Genomic DNA, 10,042 nt, shown 5'->3' with positions numbered 1-10,042 from the left:
ATTGTTCTAGGTTGCGAAATACAAAGTTGACATATCTCATTTAATCCTCTACCCTCCAAACACCGGAGACTTTTACGGGTCATGTGCCAAGCACACGACATAAAAGAATGAAAACGCCTCACGGTCTATTAAAACCCTTAATTCTGGGGTTGAAATCTGGGGGTTATTTTTCAGAAGGGAGTTTTTGTCATTTCATCGTTAATGGGTAATGGCGTCAGGGGGTTTGTTGGAAAAACTTCAAAAGTTTAAGGAGGGTTAGAGACAACCCAAAGTTCAGGGGAGTTGTTGAATAAACAAAGTTGAGGGGGTTATGTGCAAAACCCCCAAATTTCAGATGGGCTGGATGGAATTTACCCAAAGGAAAGCATATGAGGAACTAAAATTAACTTAGCTAATGACGGAATGGAAGCAAAACACAGAGTCATCATTGAAACAGGAGCCAAAATAAAGAATAGTCCAGAATCCCAAAAGAAAAATCCGAATGCAATAGATCCATATCCATATGATGTACGCCCGATTTATATTGCTGTCGGTCTTATTTTTTGGGTAAAATGGTTAGTTATGCGGAGAAGAATTAACATAACAATCAAACAAGATCGGACCATTTTTGTCAAGTCATTTCATCACAAGTTTCATGCTCTTTTTTTTGGCATTTCAGATGTACACACCATTGGCCAAACCGACTGCTTGTTCTTGCGATGAAATGTTGTCTTGACATGATGCAGGAGGATAATGTTCTTAAGAGGTCCTTTTTGTGTCTTATCCTCATTTGCAATTTATAGTGGCATCCTTAATCCATATGATTTTTGGCTTTCCAAAAGAGTCATGTTTGTGTAGGATTTGTTTCCATGTAGTGTTGCAACTTGCAACTTAGGCAGGACGATCCGGATTCAGGCGCGAGTCAATTTGAATGGTCCGGGGTTTTGGCATTGGAGTCTCGAATTTAGTGGTTAAGACATTTTTCATTACTGAGTCGAACAACACGGTCACGTTCGACATGGGAACTGATATTTGATAGATATGGGTCAGATATCCTTTTGATCCGTGCTAAAAGTTATATGTTCTCCTTGATGTATTTAATTGATAAAAATCATAAACAAATTTAAGATTTTTCTTGGTATATATTATTTGTGTATAACTCATTAACTTTAAAATTCGGAAAAACTGGTTCTCTACTATTGTATTAAATCTTTAGGTTTCAATAGGTTGAAAAGGTCCTGATTCAAAGTATGTTAATTTTACTCCCAACTTAGTTCTCCATGTCCATTTGATGCTTGCCTGAGATACGTTGTTCACATAATTATTAATGCAGATAACTTGCAAATATTCCATATATTGGAGATTTACAGATTAGTACTCGGAGATGGTTACTTGTTAGCCTGTTTACTCATTAGCTTAAAATTTAGGCAGAAATGGTTCTTTGATATTGTATTAGGTCTGCAGGTTTCAATAAGTTCAAAAGGTCCTGATTCAGTTTAACCATTTTTTTCACATTTATTGTGCATTTCCGTATAAATGGAATTTTATGTGTGCTGTTTGCTGAGATATGTCGTTATTGGGACTTAAAGAACCGACCTAAGATTTCGGGTGAAGTAATTTTGATACGGAGAACTTAACGGAAAGGGGTGGGGTGGGGGGTGGGGGGGGGTGGTTTTTATTTNGGTTCCTATTTGGATGAAAGAATGTGACTGATATTACTTGAAATTAGTATAATCAATATATAATAGCAGTGAAACCAGTAAATATCATTGCAAATAGATAAAAATATCAGTATAATCAGATATTGTAACAACGCAATCAGAATGTTGTATCAATGCTGGGCCTCAACGGGACTTTTTCCTGTAACAAACCAACAAGCTCCCCCTCTTGCTCGTGTCAACTCTTTCTATTAACAAGTTTTATGCGTATCTTTCGCACTCAGATGCATACACCATCGACGAAACCAAGAGCTTGTTCTTCCGCTACCGCCTCAATACAACTTCACCTCCACCGGAAACCCAGACCCAACGATCGCCCCGCCTTTCTTGGCCCAATTCCATTCCATCTACCCTGCCAACAGCGACGCCTCAAGGCGTGTCGCCCTTGACGCTGGAAGTGCGGCGGAGTTCGATGTGAGCTATTTTAAGAACGTGAGGTTCAGACGGGGCTTGCTAGAGTCTGATCAGAGGTTACGCCGAGGACGCCGCGAAGCGAAATGTGATGTAAGACGCTTAACTGACAATTTCATGAGGGATGCAGACAATTACGAGCTAAATACAGATTTATACGTATTATTGACCTCCACAAAGAATTGATCATATCTTCCAACCCAGAAGGCTGATTCTAACATATTGATGCGGCATAAACATGTACCAAAAATATTGCAAGTGCACAACCGTGTCAAGTTATAGTATAAAAAGTTATCGATCCCACGAGGAAGGTGTTTTGTAGGAGAAAATATAAATTCGGTTCTTATGTTGTGTGCGTGACAAATAGGAGTGAAGAATAATTGTGATTGTGGAGAGATGGAGAGAATGAAAATGATTGTGTAAATGAATATATTTGAGAGTGGAAGTGATAAAAAAAAATGTGATCAATAAGGCAAGAAGGAAAAATCAAGAAATAAATAAAAATCAAGAATGAAAAATAAAATTTAATAAAGTAAAGATGATGGATTCAATTAAAGATATGAGTAATCTAAAATTGAACACACTTCTTAGAAAATGGTGATTCCCTAGAGGGTTCTAACCTAAAGGCGAATCAAAGAAAATAAAAATAACCTAGAGGGTTCTAACCTAAAGGCGAATCAAAGAAAATAAAAATAAACAAAAAGAAAAACTAAACCCAATAGGGTTCTAGCCTCAAGGTGAATAGTATAAAAAATTAAAATCTAACTACAAAATAAATTGCAAAATCTAAACTATAAAATAACTTGCAAGAATTAAATGCAAGAAAATAAATCTACTCTATAAGCATGAAATAAATCTAATCTATAAACATGAAATAAATCTAAGGCAAAGGGTTCTAGCCTCTTGGCTATTTAAACAAGAAAATAAAATCTAATTACAAGCATGAAAATAAATCTAAACTAATAAGCAATAAAAGAGAAATAAGAAAAACAAACCTTCAAATTAATCTCCATCTTCATCTTCATCTTCATCATCCAACAAAGAGAAGAAAAGAAAAATTTAAAGTGGTAAAAAAAATTCTTTTATTAATTGTAACAAAAAGTTATAAAGGAGTTTACAAAATTTTCACACCTCTAACCCCTCACTCTCTACCCCTATTTATAGTAAACATCAGTGAATGAGAGCCCTTGGATTGAATCCTTATCCAAAACCATCAAAAATCAGCCATTGATCTGTAACTGACTCGTCAGTGTCGATACCAGCATCGATGCTGGCATCGATGTCCAATCAAAAACCTGCCTTCGTAGATGGCTTCGTCTCGTCGAGATAGGGGATTTTTATATATTATATGTTAAATTCTGCCTTCCGGATTGAGAGATATCGTTGTTTCTTTGCGGTCAACCATCTTGAATACATTTTGTTTTCATATTTGATTTTTTTATTTTCTCCGGCTTCTACAAGCTACTCGGCTTGATTCTGGGCTTAGGATTTTTGGCTCTTTCTTGTGTTCTTCATTTAATTCATGAGCTTTTGTTGAGAGATGGAATTTTTGGGCTTTATTCTCCATTAACCAGCAATTAAAGATAAAAACAATTATTAGTGGTATATTTATTCATTAAAAATAGATAATAAGGGTATAAATTATAATAAAATATGATTATTAAATACCCCCACACCTAAACTCTTACTAGTCCTCTAGCAAAGAAAGAAAGAGAAAATCCTAACTCACTTTCACAGAAATCGCGGTTGTATTTAGCGCATACAACAAGCCTTTAAACCCCTAGGTTACCCTAGTGGACGAGTTGTAGTCTCGTGAGGGTTTGCAATAAATATACCCATAAAATTCGGTCTACTTGCCAAATTAAAGAAGTCAGTAAATAACTAAATTCACTTGATAACTTTAGACAATCTAATTGAAGCTAGTTATCACTTAAAAAAACGTTTTTATAAATAACTTTAAGGTAAATTTCCTAGAAAATCTTCTCATTATAGCAATACAAAACCAAGCCAAACTTAGAAATTTAATTTAAAAGTTTTGAAAAGAACATGCTAACTCTTTGTTTAAAATAATATTCAAGTTGCTTGATCTAAAATATTTTTCAAAACCATATATACAAATATAACTATATATATAAAACATTTATTAGTATTTTTATTTTTTATTTTTTTTATTTTTTATATTATTATTATTATTATTATTTAACTCTTTCTTCCATGGTGATTTTTCTATTTTAACGGGCTTTCTAAGCGACCATTTAACGAGTTTTGGGCCAATGGATCCCAACCCAATTGGGCTTAGGTCATTAAGTATGGAAATACTCATTGGGCTTAATTACTCGGTCAACTTAGGCTTTATAAGATAGAATCACCTTGAATTTAAGAGTTTTTTTTCTTTTTCTTTTGGTGCCCATTTTTCGCACTCTTCTTTTGTAATAATTTTTTTTATATGTATATGTATATATATTCTGAAAAATATGTAAGTCAAGAAACTTTGAAAATTTATTTTTAACTCTAGGTTAAGCATGCATAAATTCTATTATTTTAAATAAAAATATAAGTTAAGGCTTAAGTGAAGTATACTACTTTGAAAATCATTTCTTAAGAAATTTATTTAGAGTTATCATAAAAGGTAAACTTGAGTAAATAACAAACTAGAGATTAGAAAATTTAAAATTTATCAAATAAATTAATTATTACATAACTCTATCAATTTGGCAAGTGACGATATTTTTATAATTTTTTTTTGAGGAAAAGGAAAAAATGACAAAAATGCAACTAAAATGTAAAATAAAGAGAGAAAAAATAACTAATTCCCACCCCACACCTAAATTTTGCATTGTCCTTAATACAAACTCTATGATGCACAAAGTAAAGCAGATAAGAAGTAAATCACTTACATTTGGTCTGCTGATAAAAATCTACAATTACCTTTGGTCTGAGGAGGATAGAATCAGAAATTTATTCTTCTTTTTTTTCTTTTTTTTCTTCTTTATTTCTTTTTTTACAACTGAACAAGAAACTCTCAAATGAGAGAAGAATAAATTCTTTTTGTTATTCTGAAATAAACAAAACAAACAATGTAGCATGAAGTGTTCAACATGAAGAGTTCGTATTCTACATTGAATCCTACCTTATTGTTAAAAATTCTTCCTCGGATTTTAAATAAATTCAGAATGATATAATCAATAATGTGAAATTCTAAGCATTTCGGGGTGTTCAGTAATTCTTGTAACAAAGTAAGGTAGGTATTATTGGTGTCATGCTGTAGGCTGTCTAAAAATCACAATAGATAGTTGATCCCCCATCAAACACCGATGATGGAAGTTACAATCTGACGACTTCCAGAAGGCTACAATTTGAGGACTTTCACGTAGAAGGCTACAATCTGACGACCTTCACGACAACTGATGAAAGCTCTAATTCAACAACATTCACAATCAACATCGGGAGTTACAATCTGACGACTCTTATATTTTCAAAGAGCCAAGACGAAGGTTACAAGGTGACGATCTTTACAAAGCTCTAGCAAAAGAGACTACAAATTGACGGTCTCTTCATATTAGAATGCAGATATCTCTCAAACCATAAGGAATTTGGCAAAACGGAAGAAGCGAACCAAAGCCTTTGGCTTGGTTTGGATGGCCCCGTCTCGTCGAGATAGCCGATTTTTATATATAATTCGTCCAATTCCGACTTGCGGTTTGAAAGTTATGACCTGTTCTTCGTAGCAAGCTATGTTCTGAAGTCCGTCTGCAAGACTGGACTTCGTCAGAACATTGGACTTAGCCTGAAGCTCGCCAAGCCCGCCTAAGGTTCGCCTCTGCATTACAGAGTCAAAACGCACAGGTGGAACCAGCGTTATAACCTCAAAACGCAGAGGTTATCCTTGTGATATAACATTTTCACGCAGAGTTACGGCCCAACTCTGCGTTTTCAGCCTAAAACGTAGAGTTCACCTCTAAAACGGCCCAACTGTGCGTTTTTAGCCTTTAAACAGGCCCAACTCTGTGTTTTCAGCCTAAAACGCAGAGTTCATCTTTAAAACAGCACGACCTGTGCGTTTTCAGCCTTTTAAACAGGCCCAACTCTGCGTTTTCAGCCTAAAACGCAGAGTTCATCTTTAAAACAGCACGACCTGTGCGTTTCAGCCTTTAAACAGGCCCAACTCTGCGTTTTCAGCCTAAAACGCAGAGTTCATCTCTAAAACAGCACGACCTGTGCGTTTTCAGCCTTTAAACAGGCCCAACTCTGCGTTTTCGGCATAAAACACAGAGTTCATCTCTAAAACAGCACGACCTGTGCGTTTTCAGCCTTTAAACAGGCCCAACTGTGCGTTTTCAGGCCTAACTCTGCATTTCAGGTCCAGAAACGCACAGTTCGGGCCCAGAACGCTGTTTTCAGCGTTTTGACTCGTTCAAAGCACTAACAGAACGGTTTCAAAACCGTTTTCCTCATGATTTGGGGAGCTGTTTAAGAGGGGGGCGGTTACACCCCACTCAGCCCATTGAGGAGCAGATTAAGGGGATAGTTACCACCCTTAATCCCTTATAAATAATGGGAAACTCAACTGAGTTCGGGTCTCGGGGATTCTTTTCTTTTTGGGCAGCAAAGAAGAGAACTTCGGCTAGCTTCTGATCGGATTTTATCTCATCAACAAAGGGAGATTCGGTCAAGGGCTTTTGGGATCTGAGACTTGGCAGCAAAGGGGGAATTTCTTGGAGATCGGATCATTCTCCAATAGAGATCATCTTCAAGATTGGCAACAGGAGCATTCCCTTGGCTTATAACCGACTTTCGGTTCAAATCAACTCTTTTTCAAGAGTTCAAACTCGTTCAGAGTTATCAACTCGATCAGAGTTCAAAACTTGCTCTACAAGTTCTTCTAAAACTCATTCAGAGTTATCAACTCGATCAGAGTTCAAAACTTGCTCTGCAAGTTCTTCTAAAACTCGCTCAGAGTTATCAACTCGTTAAGAGTTATTTTCAAACTTGCCACGCAAGTTCTCCACAGCGTCGAATCGTGAGGAGAAGACCATGTTCCAGTGAATCAAGACGTTCGGATCGTCAACGAGAAGCAAACTCGACGCGAGCATTCGAGGGAGGCATCTCATCGCCACCGTGAAGAACCCAGAATTAAACAAAGGGGAGAATCAAATTCATTCTCCTTTCTTTTGTAATCGGAATCCAAATTGTAATTGATTTTGAGAGAATACAAGTCAAATTTTTCTTTCATTGTCTTTTTACTGCAAATTTCCAACATACAAAAGATGGCAACTCCGCTGGGGACTAGCTTCTCTGACGAAGAAGTGGTGGCGCAATCCGACGTTCATCTCACTGGAACGACCGTTGAAACTCTGATCATCGAGTTCGATCAAGCCAAGTTTGAGAAGGCCCTCTCCTCCGGATCCTTTAGCCCCAAGGCTATGCGCAAGATCCACAAAGTTTCCGAGGAGACTAAAGCTCCAGTTGTAGCCAACTCATCTAAAGACTATCTCCCATGGGGGTTGCACTGTTCATACAGTCCCCTCCCTAAAGGAGAAGTCTCGACTTTGGCACGACTCCAGAGCCGATCCTCCAATCAACGCGAACTCCGCGTTTGTGAGCCTCAACATAAGCTCTGCATAAGCCAAGCTAAACGCAACCCTCAGGTGTGCGTTTCCCAGATAGAACGCAGCCTTCAGAGGCGCGTTCTAACATCAAAACGCAGACATCAAACCTGCGTTGATCTGGCTGAACGCAACTCTCAAGAGTGCGTCCCAGAATCTGAACGCAACTCTCAAGAGTGCGTCCCAAAACCAAAACGCAACTCTCAGGAGTACGTTTCACAAACTGAACACAACTCTCAGGAGTGTGTTTCAGAATCCGAACGCAGGTTGCAGGACTGCGTTTTACTAGCAAAACGCAGACTTTGGTCTTGCGTTAATCAAGCTAAACACAACCCTCGTGTTCCTTCTTTGGAACACGATGTGATTCGTCGTGTTCAAAATGATCAACATGGATTTAAAATTCATGTTTACCAAGAACCAGTCCCATCCTTTAACGGACAGGGGGTTCCATCTTTACCCTCACGCTCCGTGAGAGGTTCATCCCAAGTCTCTAACTTGCGGGAATTACTGTCGATGTTCAACCGACCGACGAATGTCGTTTTGCTCAATAATCAACGACATCCTCATAGGAAGAGGACTTTAGAGGATGAATACCTTGGAGTCACTTCTAACATGGCTGGTAGAGGTAGATTATCAACCCCTAGTTCTGACGAGTCAGAGACAGATCGTTCTCCAAGCGTCAGAGAAATCACTAACGAGTTTGAAGGAATCTACCAACGTACTCGGACTCGAACAGGAGCCATTCCTCCTATCAACTATCGGAGTTTAGCCAGAGGAACTAATTCCGATGACGAACACTCAGCCATTGCAGAGTATCAGTCATCAAGCTCTTTTATTGAACATAAGAGCTTCGCTTATATGACAGGAAACCATGAAGACCTTTCAAAGAGACTTGATGAACAGGAGGTCATGCTCAAATCTCAGCAGGAGGCCATCAATGAACTCATGGCCATGTTGACTCAAATCGTCGCAGACAAGGCCAAATCTCAGGAGACAGATCCGCCGCTTAGGCAAGAATCTTCCCGGAGAGAAAAAACGTGTTCATCCCGACCCCACACAAGCAAAGGGAAGGAAAAAGTGGTTGATGATGCGGCTTCTGACCAAGAAGCCCACAGCCTGGAATCTTCTTCTGATGAAGGAAGAGAGACTGAGAACGAGCAGAATCTTCAGTCTGCCAAAATGGAAGAATTGGAAGCCCGCCTTAAAGTCATTGCTAACAGAAGCGAGCTCCAAGATGAGGGAGTTATCAGGCCCTATCCTGCCGAATGGGATGCAACCCATTATCCTCCAAAATTTGAGGTCCCGACGTTACAAACTTTTGACGGCACGGGATCACCAAACCAATATATTTATCATTTCAAGTCACAGACTGAAAATGTAATATCAAACGATGCCATACTGGCTCGATTATTCATTGGCACCCTCAAGGAAATTGCCTTTGAATGGTTCAGGAAATTGCCCGCGGGCTGTATCCAAAAGTGGGCGGATCTAGAGAGACTCTTCCTATCAAGATTCTTTGAAGAGGATACAGAAGTCTCCATCCATACCATTCTCTCTACTAAGCAGAAGAAGAGGGAATCAGTCAAAGCCTTCGTCAAAAGGTTTCGAAATATGGCTTTGCGTTGTCCGACAGGTATGACACAGTCTACCCTAGTACAAACCTGTCGACACAACTTACAAACCGACCTCCTAGCCCGAATAGGAGTTACAGAATACCGTTCCTGGAGACAACTAATCTCTCAAGGAGAACAGGCTCAAAAAATCATTGCCAGGATCAAAGTTGAAGAACAAAGTAGGCAGGATCAGCCCGAGCAATCAGACCAAGCCCAATCTTCTCCTGAGCAACTGGACCAGGCTCACTCTTCCCAGTCAGAAGGGAAAGATACTACGACCACTGAAGTCAATCCTCTTCAGTAGGATGGTGGGTCCAACAACTATCACGTTAACAGTTACCTCTGATAGTCAAACTCATTAGATAATGGCCTACCTGATGATGTGACTCTATTCTGACTTCATAGATAGTGCTTCACTAGGTGATGTGTCTTATCTACCTCTTTTTATTCCCCTGCTAAGTCTTAATCAAGACTGGGGGTTGATTACTTGGAATCCACTGGATTAAGAGTAACGAATCTTTCACATCGTCGAGTTAACATTACACTTCTGACGATCATAATCCCCACAGAGTATGCATTCAGTTTGCATCACTCCTAATTTGTCACGTTAACAGTACACCTCTGACAACCCACTTATCAATCCTCGTCAATAGGATGATAAGTCCCCAAAGTTGCTCCAATCGCAACACAAATTCTTGTCACGTTAACAATACAC

The sequence above is a fragment of the Asparagus officinalis genome, chromosome 6, assembly GCF_001876935.1.
Source record: "Asparagus officinalis chromosome 6, Aspof.V1, whole genome shotgun sequence".
Lineage (NCBI taxonomy): Eukaryota > Viridiplantae > Streptophyta > Magnoliopsida > Asparagales > Asparagaceae > Asparagus > Asparagus officinalis.
This window is presented reverse-complemented; position numbering follows the sequence as displayed.